Source organism: Taeniopygia guttata, chromosome W, assembly GCF_048771995.1.
Source record: "Taeniopygia guttata chromosome W, bTaeGut7.mat, whole genome shotgun sequence".
NCBI lineage: Eukaryota > Metazoa > Chordata > Aves > Passeriformes > Estrildidae > Taeniopygia > Taeniopygia guttata.
The window spans coordinates 32144848-32160511 of NC_133064.1; the positions used below are offsets into that span (position 1 = coordinate 32144848).

Here is a 15664-nt window from a genome sequence, read left to right on the forward strand (position 1 = left end):
CCAATTTGTGTTTCTGAAGTCCAGTTTTTAACTTGATCAAGGGCTCTCCAGGTGTTTTGGATCTGAAATTATAGAGCCCCTGACAGCTTTAATTCTCCTGAAAAATTTGTTCATCTTTTTATTCTTTTCCTGCACTCCCTCTTGAAGTGCCCTTTCTGTTTATAGTAAAAGCACTCAGGGGCACTAACCTGTTTGTTTGTGCCCTTCCTTTGAGAGAGGTTAGGTTTTCCTTGGGGCCGTTGGGCTTGTGCCGGCTTTCCAGGATTCTGCAGCGGCTCCTGTTTTTGTGCTTTCCATATTGCTGCCACCAACACCCTTGCTTGTGCCTTTTGTTTTTCGTCATCTCTCCTCATGTAAACTTTCTGTGCCTCCCTCAGCAATTCTTGAAGGCTTTTCTCCTGACAATTCTCTATTTTTTCTAGCCTTTTCTATATGTCCTCCCACCATTTAGCAACAAATTCTGTTTTCAACAAAATACCCCTGACAGGAGAATTAGGGTCGGTGCCCGAATACATCAGGAGACTTTTTCTTAACCCCTCCAGCCATTTGGTGGGTGTTTCATCCCTCCCCTGGCATTCCCCCAATGCTTTACTGATGTTCTGCCCCTTTGGTACCGCCCCCTGAATTCTCTGTATTACCATGTTGCTCAGCCCTATCATTTTGAGCCGATCCTCCTCTGCCTGGGCATTCCATGATGGCCTCTGTTCAGGCCACCTCTTGGCACCACTCTTCCCCTGGGGATTCCTATGTTTCCAATCCTTTATTGCAGCCTGACGCATCATGTCCCGTTCCTCAGCATTGAACAACGACCTTAGAATGGTGCAGATATCATCATATGAATAGATACTGTTCCCCAAAAACTTGTCCAACCTCTCCACCACCCCCAGAGGGTCATCCATTAATTTCCCCATTTCCCTCTTGAAGGCCCTTACATCCCTCGTATTGATTGGCACATTTACATACCCTATGACTCCAGGCGCAGTTGGTACTTCCCTTAGGGGGTAGAGACAGGGTCTGTCCCCTTCCCCCTCACTATCGTCATGATTCTCCCTCCGCGTCTTGTGTCCTGCTAGCTGGAGGAGAGGCAGTTTCTCCAGCGGGGAGTGGGTGCCCGGGACTGTCCGCCTGTTGTGGCATAGGCGGGGGCTGAGAAGGACCCGGTGGGTCCGGCATCGCCGGAGCCAAGGCCTGTATGTTACGCGGCGGTGCCTGTGCCTGTGCAGGTTGAGGCGGGTGACCCACTGGTGCGGGCACTGGGGCCGGGACCTGGTTTAGGTACGGGGGTGGGAGGTTGTCCAAGGGTTCCCAGATCTCACCCTGGTTTATTTTACTGCCCTGAGTTCAGACCGGGAATAGCCGGGCACCAGCATGTTCCCACAATCTGGCATAGTCCAGCTCCTCCCCTTCTGGCCTGCTTTCTTCATATATACTATCATATAATGCTCGACACATTCTTGTATGAAATGTGCCAAACGTGGGCCAAAACTGATATTTCCCAATTTCCATGTTCCCCCATACCTCCACAGAGTAATGAATCATCTTTTCCTTAGATTTCCTCCATCTCTTGGGGCTATCTCCCCAATGCTCTAACATCGACCCCAACGGGCTCCCCCTTGGGATTTCTGGCAAACAGTCCCGCTGCACTTTACCAGGTTTTCTCTGGGTTTTTCCCTGAATTTTACTCTTTTTCTGCTCCATACCTCAACAAGCCTGCTTACCTTAATTCCTTGAACGAAGTCCTTAAATCAGTTTTAGCCTCTCCCAATTGAATGTTACCAGCCTATCAGTCACACAGCAAACCGCTCAGTGGACCTACGACTGGTGGTGAGCTCTCTTACCTTTTTCCCTGGACTTACAAAGTCCTGGACCGAAGAGGTTTACCAGTTCTAACACACCCTCCCTCCTCAATCCGCCCGTGATCGAACCCCTGAACTCCTTGAGTTGCAGGCTTTATGTGTGAAATGAGTTTTCCCGGTTCCATTCACTTCCCCTGCAATCGACCACTTTGCTCGCGGAATAGTGGAAATGCAATTTTGGGGTCCGCACTTGCCCTGTGACAATGTCACGTCTCACACACATGCTCGATCACCCCTCACTCAACCACGCAATACTTACGGTCCTTTTTCCCACGTGGATTCTTTGTGCATGTAGATTTTTATGAGTGAAAAAAATTAATCGCGGCTTCAGAGATTCTGCTTCGAGTTCCCAAGAGCTCTGGGCCCATTTTATCCCCTTTTTGATAGTGGTTCTGGCTCTGAATTAGAAATATGATTGGTTCTATGGGATTCCCCAATCCTGTCCGGCTGCCGAAATCAGCGGGGCGCCGCACGGACAAAAAAAGGTTCCCCGGACCCCTAAATCAGATCCCTGTACAGGCCACCAAGATTGTTATAAATGAATTCTCCAATTTATTAATTAAAGAAAATTAATGGAAAAGCCCAGATCACCCTTGCCCGGAGCTGGTTGGCTCAGCCCACAAACCGCGCTCACAGTCCCGCCTCCACTGGCCACGTCTGCCTGCTGCTGCAACATGGGGGGTGGAACGCAACAAATGCCCAGATGTTGCCACTACATCGCTCCCGGAAATACACCAGAACTAGGAAACCCCAGCACTATGATGCAGAGCCCTGCTCCCAGCTCTGGCCCCAGCCCCCCACCTGCCACTGCCGCAACACCATGGCATCTACAGCCAAGGTTCCAACCAGCCAAGGAAGTCTCTGCAACCCTGCTGACTCCAGCTCCAGCCTCTTCAATGTTCCAAGCAGAAAACATTCCCACCTGAGACCCAGTAATCTTCTGGATGGAGGTAAAACAGAAGGTGACAGAATGTGGAGATACAGAGGGGGATGAACTAATTTCTGTACCCGTGTGTTCACCATCATCAGAGAACTGGCAGCAGGGTACGGGAACAATTGCAGCATTCCCAGTCGTGCAAGGTAATGGGACAACCCCTGACAAATATGTACCCTTTAATTGACAAATCCTTTCAGAACTACGCCAACTAGCTGCTAAACATGGGCTAGGGTTGCCTGCTGTTGCCCTGATTTTTAAAAGTGTTAAGTTTTCTTTTATAATTCTTTTGAAAGTTTTAAAGTTCTCATAAAACTTCTTTAACCTTCTGATAATGTTTACATATTTGAGAGTCGGAGTTCCCACACAATTTCATGTAAAAATAGAATAGTTTACGTATTTCTCTGTGGGTAGAGAGAAATTATTGATTCATCTTTAGACCAGTGTGGTTAGAAAAGTAGTAATGCCATCCTCCAATCCACAGTCACCTTTTAAATTCTATAAATACCACATATTTAATTAAAACGGAATCTTTTTCCCCTTTAAACTTACCAAGCTTCTATGTACTCATTTCATGTCCAATAACAACAGCCTGCTGTTGCAAATATGCTTCAATTTTTAACTGCTAGTGAATTAAACCCTTATGATATGAAGCAGATTGCAAAATTGATCTGTAGTCCAGTGCAATATATGATGTTTGCATCGAGCTGGAGATTTTATGCAGAAGATCAGGTGTAGTTTTCCCCCCCCCTCCACGCAGCCCCCCGAATAATCCGACTAGCTCAGAGATAAGGGGCTGTGAGGGGAGGAATACCAAGAGAGGGATAAATATTCAAAAGAGGCTCTTACCCCAGGGTGTTGGTTGGTACAGCTCTCTTTATTCTGTGGTGTCCATGTGAGAGCGGGGCAAAAGAGAGAGAACAGGAAATCTCAGGGGTGTATATAGGTTTTGGACAGGGTGGGCTTTCCTGGCTCTCCACCAACCCCCTTGGGGCAGGAAGGAGGATCCAGGGGTTATCTTGATCAGAGTCACTGGGTCCCGGGGAAGGGGGGCACAGGGTGCCCATGAGCTCACTGTAACAATCAGGGACTAAAAAACTCAAGAGATTCACAGCAGAACCCATGTTTTGGGGCAGGGATTGCTCAACTTATGGGACTGCTCCCCATGGAAGACCCACAAACCCAAGCACATTTGAACCCCTTTATCCTAGCCCAAGCAAAGGATTCAGCAATGCAAGCTCTAACAAAAATCACAAATATGTCTGTACCTACCCAAAGTTATTCAAGTATGAGGCAAAAACCTGACCAATTGTATATGCAGTTCATAGAATGCTTGCAAGGTGCTATGGAAAAACAGATATCTAACAGCGAAGCAAGGAACCAATTAATACTGCAGCTAGCACAGGATTAAGCAAACGTAGACTGTAGAAAGATTATTGATGCCTTACCTAAAGAGAATCCATCCCTAGAGGATATGATAAATGCATGTGTTAAGGTTGGGACTGGATCTCAACATGGATATGTTAGCTAGTACTATTACAACTGCTGTTAAACAAATTCCCCAGTGCTACAAATGTGGACAACAAGGTGTTACGATCCGCTCGTGCGGGGTGTTGTGATGGTTCATTAACCAATCCCAAAAGTGCAAAAGGCAAACAGCAGGGGACCATCAATTTAATCACAACAAATGCACCTTTATTTAGGTACCAACAGCAAATGTGATAGAAGGAACAGAAAAAGGAAATAAAGAATAGAGAGAAAGAAGGGGAAGGGGAATATAGCTACCACCATCCAAGACGAGATCCTTGATGGTCCAGCCACATAGATTTGCCGTTGTCTGTGGGGGTGCACCGAAGTCTTCCCAAAATGTTACAGTTTATACAGGCTTTAGCCAAAGCGAGTGGCATCTGGCCAGAAGGTGGGCAAGATTGATGGGCCATTGTGTAGAGCCCAGTGGTCAGTGAAGCAGGTGCAGGCATAGAGGTACAAGCCACTGCTTGGCACAACCTGTTTGAATGCAATGTTCTGTAGAAGCACAGCGAGTGCACCTGCTAACAGTCACTTGGCAAGCGTCCGCATCCACCTCGGCCAGGCCAGAACTCCTGTCAGGGGTCTTCAGGGTCTTTGCGACAGTCGTGAGGAAAATGAAGGAAACTTCGGACTGTCTCTCACACAAGGCCACGTGAAAGCAAACTGTCCACACCAGTCCATACCACAGGGGACATTTCAAGGACAAAGGGGTATTGTTAGGAAGGATGAAAGTTTGTCAAGAAAGTCTCACAGATCTGTATGCTTGGCAGAAAATTTTTTGAATGTAGACTCTGAAGAAGAAATAGAAATGAATGCAAGTTTTGATATAGAAGAAAAGAATTGCTGAGCCAGTATTACTGGGCAACTAAGGCAAGGGTTATGTAGAGATGGAAAGAGGTTTTATGCCTTAGAGCAAAGGATAAGCTGGCCACAAACAAAAAGATGTTTTTACCAAGCAGAAAGATACCACAGGCAAACAAGACTGTCAATGTTGCAAATGGAAAGAAGGTGTCAGAATTCTCCACTGCAAGAAAACTTAAAAACAACTTCTAGCTTTGTCGCCTTGATTCTTAAGATTTTCTAAAGCCTTCTGAGTTTACATTCTGTTAGAAAACTTTCCCACATAATTTCTATAAACAACATATTGTTTTTCATTCCTTCATGGGGGTGGAGAAACTTGATGTACTAGTGGTTTTTCCAATGTCTTTGGAGAGGTGGCCCATTCACTCTCCAATCCACTGTCACCTTTGGAAAAGTATAAAAGTTGGAGTCAGAAAATAAACTCTCTCTTTTACCTTGCAAAATAGCAGGTGGCTCGCGTTGTGCTTTCTCGCGTCCTATAGCGACATCTGGTGACCTCCAGAGTCTATTGCAGCTGAGGCTGGGAACTATGCCGGTGAGGTCTCTGCTGTCTGTTCAGTGCTTTGCCTGTTGCTGTTGTTGGTAATGGAGAGCTTTGAGAACATCAGGGAGGAGTCTGTGGCTTTGGACGTTTGGAGGGAGGTGTTGAAGCGGAAATGTGTTCCTTTTTATTGGGATGATTTTGAGAGGCTGTTTTTATGGGCAAGGAAACAGGGATTCTTTCCCAGTCTTGCTGAGGCCCTTTCCTGTGAGAATTGATCTCCCGTGGGAGATCGCCTCATGGATGCCCTGCTTCATAATCGTTTTGAAGATGTTGGGCCGCTGATGATGCTGTGGAAGAGGTTGGATGCCATTTGGCAGGGGTCTGAGATTGGCAGTTCTCAGGCTTCTCTGGGAGACCTATCTTTCTCGGATGCGGATGTTGGGGAGGCCGAGTCTCTGTGGGGTGGCCCTGATTCCCCTAGTCCCCAGGGGAGTGAGCCGGAAGGCGGCTCCTCCTCTGGGGTGGTTCGGGCTCCCAGCCCACTGGCTCCAGGTGTCCGGTCAGTGGAGCCGGTTCGGCCGCCTCGCCCGGCCCCGCGCCGCAGGTGTAGTGGGCTGGGGGGGAAAGCACTTTCTCTTTGTGCCTTCCCGGCGCTCGGGGGTGAACGGGGGCCCGTGGATCAGCCCCCGCCTCAGATTGCGTCTGACTCGGTGACGGTGCATTGCCCGAACTGTGGTGTTACATTTCCCCTGGAGACGATGCAGGCGCATTCTCCCGGTCCGGTCACGGTTTGGTCTTCCGAGGAGGAATCAGCTCCGATCCCTGAACCTGCGCAGCCTGCTGGGCATGCAAAGGCGGTGGGGGCTGCCAAAGGCGGGGCGTTGGTCACTGTTCCATCAGACCCCGCCCCGGCAGGCGGGCAGCCCGCCCCGTCCCGCCTGATGGGGGCGGTGCCCACCGGGAGGCTGCGCGGCGCGGGTCCGACGCTCCTTGGGGGCGTGCCAGACTCCCTTGTGTCTCTGCGTGCCGCGTCTCCCTCTGCGCCCCGCCCTTCCTCCGCCCCGGGGGATGAGAGCGCTGGGGTTGCGGTCTGTGCCTCCGCCTGTGCCCGCCGCGGTGCCCTCTGCTGATACTGCGGACGGCACTGCCGGGGCGCCGGCTGGTTCGGCTCTGCCTTCCCCCCTGCCACGGGGGCCGGGACTGTGGCGCAGCAGGGCGCTGGGGTGTTCACCTTTAGTGCGACTGCTGACACAGCCGGCGGTGTAAGAGGCCGTCTGAAGACCCTCACTCATTTGCCTGCCGATTGCCACGAGAAGGAACTCCCTTCCCCCACTGCAGATCCGGCTTGGAGAAGGCAACAGTGCAGGTGCAGCCGCTGTACCATTACGTTAGCTGTTCCCAATGAGGCCCGGCAAGAACTTGGCAAGGAGTTGGCAAGGAGTTGGTGAAGACCCAGCGTGGACCCAGCACAAAGCGGCCTACTGCAATTCCTGCTTCACTCTCCACCTTTAAGCTGAATGAACTGTTGGGGTGACCCTGGTGGTCTCTCACTGAAGACCCCTCATCTGCCTCGTTACCACTGTGACAGATGGAAATCAAGAACCCTCTTCCCAAGGTCTGAGACTGAGACCCCTAGCACAGAGAGTGGTGGGGGGGAAGAATGACATGACCTGTTCTTCTCCAGTAACTTCAATGGACTTATTCTTCATTGTGTTTGTTCTGCCTGGATGAACTTCTGTAGATACACCTGTTCCCCACATAGCAATTTCAATAGACTCTCATTGTTCTGCACGTTCCCCCCTTTTACCTCTGTGGACTATAACTGGACCCCTGGGTTGGGTACGACTTTGGAGACTCTCCCCAACACAACAAGACGGATCCCCATCATCCAGACCAGTGAGGACCTCGCCTGTGTTGGTAGCTATTCCCATGCCCCCTTCTCTCTCTCTCTATCCTTTTTATTTCTTTTCTGACCCCACTATCGCATTTATTGTTTTTGGCCCCTAATGAAGGTGCATTTGTTGTGATTAAACTGATAGTCCCCTGCTGTTTGTCTTTTGCACTTTGGGATTGGCTAACGAACCACCCGTAACTATCCCTGCTAAAACCAGAATTGCTCAACTTATCCCTTTTAAGTCTTCTGTCCCCAAAGCAGATTCTAAAGAGCAAGGAGACATAGGCTTCAGATTAACAGGACAGCCCCAGGCAAACTGGACTCAGGTTGTGGGAGATCAAAGACCTAACATGGATTGTACTGTTGTGATGCCTAAGGCACAGTCTTCGCAGATAAAGGTCAATGGGATGATTGACACAGGGGCAGATGTCATCATCATCGCTGCCAAAATATGGCCTTCATCATGACCTACTACACCCGTGGGATCTGCTGTTGCTGGCCTCGGAGGGACCATACAGAGCTGCTTGAGCAGCAGTCCTGTGCTAATCAAAAATCCTGAGGGTCAAACAGATACAATATGGCCATACATCACTGCTGCCACTCTTAACCTGTGAGGGAGGGATATTTTATCTTCATGGGGAGTTTGGGTAGGGACAGATTTTTAACAGGGGCCACTGTGTTAAAGGGCGTAAGGTGGCCCACACCAGCTCTGAAATGGCTTACAGCTCAGCCTTTGTGGGTACCGCAGTGGCCCCTTGAGAAAGAAAATCTAGATGCCCTAAAATCATTAGTACAAGAACAACTAGCTCAAGGACACATAGAGCCACCTATGAGTCCTTGGAACACCCCTGTATTTGTTGTGAAAAAAACCCCAAACTGGTAAATGGAGGTTGGTCCATGACCTAAGAAATATCAATTCAGTCATGGAGGGCATGGGGGCCTTGCAAGCTGCTATGCCTTCTCCCACAGTGATACCTGCCTCCTGGGACATCCTGATAGTGGACCTGAAGGATTGTTTTTTCACTATTCCACTGCACCCAGACGATACCCCAAAGTTTGTTTTTACAGTCCCTTCCATTAATAACACTGCACCAGTGCAGTGTTATCGATGGCGTGTTCTCCTGCAAGGGATGTGAAACAGTCCCACAGTCTGTCAATGGTACATTGCACAGGCACTCTCATCCATGAGAGAACAGTTTCCAGGGACATACTGTTATCACTACATGGATGACATTTTGATTGCAGACCAAACAAGAAAGGAACTTTTGCAGATTCAGTCAAACCTGCTGCAAGCATTAAAATCATTTGGGCTGCAGGTAGCACCAGTGAAGGTGAAAAAGCAAGCTCCCTGGAAATATTTGGGACTCAAAATAATGAACCAAATGATACAGCCACAAGAAATTCAATTTTCTACCAAAATTGAAATTTTAAATGATGCTCAGAAATTTTTGAGTACTATCAACTGGGTCAGAGCATACCTAGGGATAACCAATTCGCAATTAGCACCCTTATTTGACCTCCTGAGAGAGGATCCTGACTTGACTTCCCCCCGAAAATTAACCCCTGAGGCAAAAGCTGCTCTTGAAACAGTAGAGCAAGCCATAACAAACAGACAGGCCCACTGGATATGCCCAGAGGTGTGTATCACTGTATTCATTTTCATTGTTAATTCTCATATTACTGGCATTATTGGGCACATTATTGACCCTTTGCACATTCCAGAGTGGGTATTCTTACCTCACCAACCAAAAAAGACGGCGCCTACCGTCTCTGAGCTAACCGCACCATTAATCATCAAATGTTGTTGCAGATGTCTGCAACTGAATGCCAAAGATTTTTCCCAAATTATTATTCCTACAACACAAGAGCAGTTTGAATAGTGTCTTGCAAACTGTACAGCTTTGCAATGTGCTTTGCAAAATTTTACCGGACAAATCACTTACCACTTAACAAGCCATAGACTGCTAAAGTTAAGTGGCGAAACCACACAATCTCTAAAACCCCTGAACAGCTGAACACCCTTAGAAGGTGTTATAGTGTTTACTGATGGTTCTGGAAAAAACAGAAAGGCCATTGTGACATGGAAAGAGGAAAGTGAGTGGCAAACATTGGAGGGATATGAGAATGGATCACCTCAATTATAGCTACGTGCTGTAGCTATGGCTTTCCAACATTTTCCCCACAGTCCTCTAAATGTTGTAACTGATTCTGCGTATATGGCTGACATCACACAAAGATTAGAGCGAACACTACTAAAGGAAATTAATAATGCACAACTATTTATTTTACTCAAAACTCTATGCCTCACCATCCAATCCAGAATTTGCACATATTGCATCCTACACATCAGGAGTCACACAAATTTACCAGGCTTTATCACAGAGGGCAATGCCAGAGCAGATATGCTAGCTAGCCCTGCTTGGATGGCACCACAACCAGATATGCTGACAGAAGCAAAGGCATCACATGATTTTTTTTGTGCCAAGGCGCTCGAGCCTTACAGCGGCAATTCCAGCTGTCAAATACAGAGGCTCGTAATATTTTTAGCCCCTGTGCTGAATGCCAAGACTACGCTGCACCACTGCAGATGGAGGCAAACCCTCGTGGACTGCATGCTTTGCAAATCTGGCAAACTGATGTCACACACATCCTTGAATTTGGCCGTTTAAAATATGTGCATGTCTCAATTGATACCTTTTCATCAGCAATATGGGCTACAGTGCACACAGGAGAAAAAGGTTGGGATGCCATCGCACACTGGCGATCAGCTTTTGCAGCTTTGGACATCCTTCACACCATCGAAACTAACAATGGCCTGGCATGCACCTCACAGAAAACTAGACAATTTCTACAGCTCTGGGATGTGTCACACCAAACCAGTATTCCTCATTTAGCAACTGGACAAGCAATAGTGGAAAGAGCACATGGTACTTTAAAAGGTATACTTAATAAACAAAAGGGAACTATGTGTGGCAAGACCCCACAGGGTAGAATAGCTAAAGTCATATACTTGCTAAATAATCTAACAGTATTGGAAAAGTCCTAGAACCCAGTTATTCTGAATCATTTCTTATCACTACAATCATCTAGTGATGTCCAGATACCTAAACCCCAGGTAATGGTGAAAGACCTCCTTACCAATACATCGGGGGGTCCCTGGGATCTCATTACTTGGGGACGGGGATATGCGTGCGTATCAACAGACACGGGGACACATTGGATAACTGCCAGATGTGTCCAACCTGCCCTGCGTCCTGCTCAGAACCACAGACAGCATCAGCACGATGTCCCTTCAACACATATCAGAGAACTGTGTAACCAGAACAATTAATAACTACCTCATAGAAATCTGGGACTATTGAAATAACAGTTCATATAAAGACTCTGTTTAGAAATTGCTTTATCTGTTAAGTTTGCTTTTCTCACAGTTCTAAAGTTGAATGTTTCAAAGTTTTTATTTCAGTTTAGAGTTAAGATATAACTTACAACTTTGTTTATGTTTTTCATGTTTACAAACCGTTTTTCTGTTTACAAATTGTTTTTTTTCTAGTAGTGTCCTAGGTTGACTGTATGATGCCTTTATCCCCAATCGTCTGCCCTGTTTATGTTGAATAATAAGTTCTACACCTTTAAGACTTGTTCCAGGAGTGAAGGGGGGGGGTGGGGGTGAAGAAGCATGGAGTTTGTTTTCAAGAACTGCACTCCCTCCTCCACATTCCTGTTCCTGGACTGTGTTGTTTGCGGATGGACAGACAGCGAGAGAGAGCTCTCCTTTGCTTTTTCTAGTTAGTTTTAGCTAGCTGAGGCAAAGACGTTCCCTGGACTGTGTTTTTTTCCCTTTCTTTGGACCTGCTCTGGACTGAACACCCAGAAGAGCAGCAGCAGCAGCACCTGTGGCCCAGCGGGCCGGGCCTGGGCCGTGGCATTTCCAGCACCGGAGGGACTGATCAGAGACTGAGTGAGCCCAGCTGCAACCCGGGGGTTTTTTTTTTCTGAGTTTGTCTATCTCTTGGAGTGGCGAGAAGTTTTACTGTTTAATATTGTTTAAGATTGCTTTTTTAATAAACAGGTCTTTTTCCACTTTCCTCCAAAGAGGTATCCTTCCTGAACTGGTTGGGAGGAGGGGCCAATTGAGTCTGCTTTCCTAAAGGAACCCTTTTAGGGTTCTTTCCCCAAATTTGCCCTGAACCAGGACAAGTAGTTATAATTTTCTTTAACAGTTTTAAGAGTTAAGTGGTTTGTTGTTCCTAAAGATAAGTTATGACGTATAGCCTAAACATTAAACCTATAATGTGCTAACTTGAATTCTTCCCTAACAGACTCTGAACCTAAATGCTGCAGTTTCACTGATATATAATTAACGTAAATTAAAACCATGCTGTTTTCTGTCTGCCCTGTTTGCAAGGGACCATTGCAAATATATGACAAAGATCAAGTTACAACTTTAGTAAAGACAAAAGGCTGAGATGTTGCAGTACAAGCTGATTTGTACTGAACATTAATCTGCTTATAAATGAGAAGCCCAACCCAGTTCCATAAATCAGCATCTGGACTGACTGACAGAGGTTTCAACCAATAACAACTCTCCTAAAGTACAAGCATCTGACTGATTCAGAGTCTAGGGGGTGTGGAGATTAGACCAATGACTGCTTATGATAGTAAAAGGGTTTTAAAATAATGGGGATTTGGGGAGTTGGAATGAAAGTTAGGCTTAGTATGCCCTGGGAAAATACCCTGTGAAAGTATAGGCCTTGTACTTGCTAGAACTGCACCTTTGTAGCTAGTATATGATAAATTATATAATTGTTAGATGCGATGAGTGTTTAGTAATTAAATATAATTACAGTTTAATCATAAGAATAATCATGAGAAACTGTGGTTGGGGGCTTGAGAAAGATTGCAAGAAATTCATGCTTGAATAAGATCAATGTGTACTGTAGAACAATATAAGTTTAATAATTAATGTGGAAGTTATATAACTGTTACAGTGCGCTCGGGATATCCTTTTCCCCATTTCCAGGGACCCCTGTGACTCTGATCAGATAAGAGTGGTCCTTCCATCCTGTTCTGACGGGGTTGGCGGAGAGCCAGAAAGCCCTCCCTGTCCAGAGCCTAGATAAGGACATGACCCTTCCTGTTCACTCTCTTTCCCCCCTCATCCCATGGAATAAAGAAGCTGGACAACCACATTGGGGATAGAGCCTCTTTTGAATCTTTGCCCATCTCCTGAGGTTCCTCCCCTCAAGGCCTCGTATCTCTGGGCTAGTCTAGTAATTTGGGGGCTGAGAGGGGTAGGAGTGTCATATAATGATAGAATATAAAATACCTTCAGTTCGAAAGCCATGTCAGAGTCAGATTTGGGTCTGCACCCCTGATTCCCAGAGCTCTTTAATAAAAGCACCTCCATATAATCATATTACGTCATTATGTGTGTTCCTGAACGCTAATATTTTGGTGACCCCCAGATGGGACCCTGTGATTGCTGCTGAGGATCCCATGACTCGAATACTCTCCAGCCGGCACCAAAGGATTCTTGGGGTGCTCATTGGCGCTGCGACCCTCTGCCGCTCACAACGTCCCCTGGAGAGAGGTAAGGTGCTTTTACCCTGGTCTGGTACCTCCCGATAAGACTCAGCGAAAGATGCACATGGTTGGGTTAAAGGAATTCCTGTGGTATTGCCTAGGCACCGTCCGTTAGACATCGCGAAACCATTGTGGGTTCAGCATTCTGTGGTGTCTTGTAGCTGTAATATGGAGAAGCTTAAAGGTCCTTTTGTCAGCAATGCCCCCATACTGCGTACTTTTCCTTTGGTGTGCTTATTAGCACATTGGAAACAGGGTAATTTCAGGCAAGATTTATGTATGGGTAAGTTAATTGATTACTGTAACTCATGGTTATCTTGGTTTGAAAAGACAAGAGTCTGTGAAGGAAGGCAAGAGCCTCCTGTGAAATGGAAAAGGTAAACCCCCTCTCCGAATTACCACAATTTCAAAATTAAAGGCTCTTAGGCAAAGATATGGGAATGGGAATAACAGTTCTTTACTAGGAAAAAAAAGTAAATTTTAAAAAATGTAATTAGTACAAACAAAACTACTGATAGAGTCAGAAATCTGACACCCTGAGGAGTCAGGGTATTGGCAATAGTCCAGTTAAATGCTGGCTGTTCCTCCTGGAGTGGCAGATGAAATGCTGCGGCAGCGGTGGTTCTGTAGAAAGGGTGTAGTTTTTCTGAAGGTCTGGTGATAGAGTAGATGGGCCTGGTCTTCCTCTGGGGATCCAGCAAAGAAGAAGCTGCTCCTCTGGGAATCTAGCAAAGAGGCTGCCCTGATGTCCCAAAAAATGCTGATTTTATGCAGGTAGGAATGCTTGGCTCTTCCTTCTGGGTGGAGCATGTCACAATGGGATGATGTAACTTTACCAGTCATGCAGTGAGCCATTTAATGGCCCATTAACAGAAGATATCTCCCCAGAGGGAGACATTGTTCTTGGAAGAGATGAGAAAACTGCCTAATTTAAGAGGAGATACCTGCCCCACCTCCAACAGATGGCAAATAGAATATATGCTGTCATGGTTTGACACAGGAAGAGAATTTTTTTTTGGAAGGAAGAGGTCCACCAGTCAGGGGTCAGGTTTAGATACTGACACTTGGGGTGACCAATTGAAGGTGGACACGCCTCTGAGAACACAGAGGGGTTAAAAGCGGAATTCCCAGGAGGACTCGTTCTTCTTTGGTTCCGGTCACCGCATGGTACGGACCTCCCCTGCCCAGCCCGGGCTGGGTGGGGGAGGGGAGCCATGCGGCCTGCAGAGGTAGGCCAGGGGATGAAGGATCGGGAACCGAGCTGGGCCAGCTCCTGCGGATGGAAGGGTAGAGAACATCTGGGATGTTTTTGTTCCCCCTCCCCTAAGCTAGAGGGAAAAGAGATAGAGAGCCAGCAGACACCTAGGAGTTTGCCGGCGGAGGAGAAGGAGAAGGGGGGCGGAAGATGCCCAGCGTGGGAGACTGGAGAAAGAGTCCTGGGCTGAGATTGCAGCCGTCCGGGGAGTCCGGGAATTTTAACCCTTTCCTGTGAAATGAAGGCTTTATGAAATATTACTCCTCCTGAATTTGAAGAAAAGAGAGACAGCCTGAAACCTCAAATGTTCAGAGAAGAAGGTTGGGGGGAGATGATAGAGTAGCTGTTGGCTGGACTCTGCTTGTTTACCATATACTGAACCACTCTTTCTTTCAAGAGGGACTGCATTTTAGGGGGATGCACTGGTGAGCCAAGAGACCTTCTTCAGCAACTACCAGTTTTGGAGTGGACAGAGAGAGAGCTGAGGAGGGTGTGAAGATGCCCTCCATCTTCAGAGAAGAAGAGAAGGCGATCTCTGTCTTTGGACCCTCGGCCCCAGGGGAAAATGGGGGGGACTCTAGTCCCAAATTGTGATACTGGACTGTTGTTCCTGGTGGTCCTTGGCAAAGCATCCTTAAAGGGGCCCTATAAGCAGTCTCTGTCCATGCCCGGTGGTGAGAGCACTGGGACATGGAGAGGAGAGTGTCACATTGGCCGGTCTGGGCGGTGCCACGTGTGACATTGGAAACACAAAGGTGGCAGCTGTGTTTCCTGGGGGTCTATGGTGCAAGGGGGACTCCTCTCTTCCCCGATGGACTCAGTATTGATTATATTGAAGGGTGAAAACTTGATTAAGGATCCAAATGGGTCTCGCTGGGGTTTGGTGGAGTTGGGTGGAGGGAGGAGAAATGTTTTGGAAGGTTTTCATTTCGAATTTTGTGTGGTTTTTTTTTTCTTTCCTTTCTTTTCCTTTTATAGTAGTAGTAGTAGTAGTAGTGTAATAAAGTTTCTTTGTTATTAAGTTTGGCCTGCTTTGCTCTGTTCTTGATCACATTTCACAGCATTTGATTGGTAAGTTGTATTTTCATGGGGCGCTGGCATTGTGCCAGCATCAAACCATGACACATGCTTATCTTTCAAGCCAGGACAATGGTGGCCAGAATATGTCTTGGAGGGCGGCAAAAAGTGGCCGAGAAACAGGACTTCGCAAGTGTCATGGTTTGACACGGGAAGAGAATTTTTTAGAAGGAAGAGGTTCATCCAGTCA

General features: G+C 47.1%; 1 long non-coding RNA gene across 1 annotated transcript; it reads left to right on the forward strand.

Moving 5' to 3' along the window:
• Nucleotides 1-6641: 6641 nt before the first annotated feature.
• LOC116806972 (uncharacterized) lies at nt 6642-15418 on the forward strand. Its single transcript, XR_004366012.3, has 3 exons — nt 6642-7582; nt 13025-13149; nt 14795-15418. It is a non-coding gene; the product is annotated as an uncharacterized lncRNA (long non-coding RNA).
• Nucleotides 15419-15664: the final 246 nt, after the last annotated feature.